Here is a 2,433-nt window from a genome sequence, read left to right on the forward strand (position 1 = left end):
GACATTACAACTTGGCCAATGTTGATCCTGGCCACTGTGCCCTGGGGTTTCCCAAAGGCACACATTTGTCTGGAGCATAGACTGGGGATAGCATGCCAGTCAGGAATGTCCACTGGAAGGGGTTGTCTCCAAGGTCTCTTAGGGCAACCTGTACGGGCAACAGGCTGCCTGCACTACCAGGGAGGCTGCTCTTTGCACCTATGCCCCAACTTTAAGTAAAAAATTTTACCCTGAGTTAGAAGGGCTCAGATAATTCTGCATAAAACTTCTTGAGTGAAAGTCACTCAGTCGTGTCCTACTCTTTGCGACCCCATGGACTATAGGGTCTATGGAGTTCTCCAGGCCAGAATATTGGAGTGGATAGCCTTTCCCTTCTCTAGGGGATCTTCCCACCCATGGATCGAACCCAGGTCTCCTGTATTGCAGGTGGATTCTTTACCAACTGAGCTATCATGGAAGCCCCCAAACTTCTTGAAATAAAAACCAATATAGAAGTCTACTTTGCAAACTAGAAGGTACTTCTAAGAAGAGTAAACTCTACTTCAGTGGCCCCCACTCTCAGACAATGAGAGTTACAGCTGATAAAAGCCATGACCCTAAGAACAGCTTGTTGGCTTTCATCAAGGGCAGGGAAGAGGGAGAAGGAGGGTGTTGAAAGGGACAGAATGGTGAGGGAAGGCTCATGTTCATGGGGATTCACTAATATGTCAGGGCCTGTGTTGACTACTTTCCGTGTATTTTCTCACTTAACAACCAAATGGAGTTGGTGTCAGCCTCCTTTATTTATTTATTTTTTTACTTTACAATATTGTATTGGTTTTGCCATACATCAACATGCATCCGCCACGGGTGTACATGTGTTCCCATCCTGAAACCCCCTCCCACCTCCCTCCCCATACCATCCCTCTGGGTCATCCCAGTGCACCAGCCCCAAGCCTCCTGTATCCTGCATCGAACCTGAACTGGCGATTCATATCTTATATGATATTATACATGTTTTAATGCCATTCTCCCAAATCATCCCCCCCGCTTCTCCCACAGAGTCCAAAAGACTGTTCTATACATCTGTGTCTCTTTTACTGTCTCGCATACAGGGTTGTTGTTACCATCTTTCTAAATTCCATATATATGCATTAGTATACTGTATTGGTGTTTCTTTCTGGCTTACTTCACTCTGTATAATAGGCTCCAGTTTCATCCACCTCATTAGAACTGATTCAAATGTATTCTTTTTAATGGCTGAGTAATACTCCATTGTGTATATGTGCCACAGCTTTCTTATCCATTCATCTGCTGATGGGCATCTAGGTTGCTTCCATGTCCTGGCTATTATAAACAGTGCTGAGATGAACATTGGGGTACACGTGTCTCTTTCAATTCTGGTTTCCTCGGTGTGTATGCCCAGCAGTGGGATTGCTGGGTCATATGGCAGTTCTATTTCCAGTTTTTTAAGGAATCTCCACACTGTTCTCCATAGTGGCTGTACTAGTTTGCATTCCCACCAACAGTGTAAGAGGGTTCCCTTTTCTCCACATCCTCTCCAGCATTTATTGCTTGTAGACTTTTGGGTCTCAGCCATTCTGACTGGCATGAGATGGTACCTCATTGTGGTTTTGACTTGCATTTCTCTGATAATGAGTGATGTTGAGCATCTTTTCATGTGTTTGTTAGCCATCTATATGTCTTCTTTGGAGAAATGTCTATTTAGTTCTTTGGCCCATTTTTTGATTGGGTCGTTTATTTTTCTGGAATTGAGCTGCAGGAGTTGTTTGTATGTTTTTGAGATTAGCTGTTTGTCAGTTGCTTCATTTGCTATTATTTTTTCCCATTCTGAAGGCTGTCTTTTCACCTTGCTTATAGTTTCTTTTGTTGTGCAGAAGCTTTTAAGTTTAATTAGGTCCCATTTGTTTATTTTTGCTTTTATTCCCAATATTCTGGGAGGTGGGTCATAGAGGATCCTGCTGTGATGTATGTTGGAGAGTGTTTTGCCTATGTTCTCCTCTAAGAGTTTTATAGTTTCTGGTCTTATGTTTAGATCTTTAATCCATTTTGAGTTTATTTTTGTGTATGGTGTTAGACAGTGTTCTAGTTTCATTCTTTTACAAGTGTTTGACCGTTTTCCCAGCACCACTTGTTAAAGAGATTGTCTTTTCTGCATTGTATATTCTTGCCTCCTTTGTCAAAGATAAAGTGTCCATAGGTGCGTGGGTTTATCTCTGGGCTTTCTATTTTGTTCCATTGATCTATATTTCTGTCTTTGTGCCAGTACCATACTGTCTTGATGACTGTGGCTTTGTAGTAGAGCCTGAAGTCAGGCAGATTGATTCCTCCAGTTCCATTCTTCTTTCTCAAGATAGCTTTGGCTATTCGAGGTTTTTTGTATTTCCATATAAATTGTGAAATTATTTGTTCTAGCTCTGTGAAGAATACCGT

The sequence above is a fragment of the Bison bison genome, unplaced genomic scaffold (assembly GCF_000754665.1).
Source record: "Bison bison bison isolate TAMUID 2011002044 unplaced genomic scaffold, Bison_UMD1.0 scf7180017864203, whole genome shotgun sequence".
Classification (NCBI taxonomy): domain Eukaryota; kingdom Metazoa; phylum Chordata; class Mammalia; order Artiodactyla; family Bovidae; genus Bison; species Bison bison.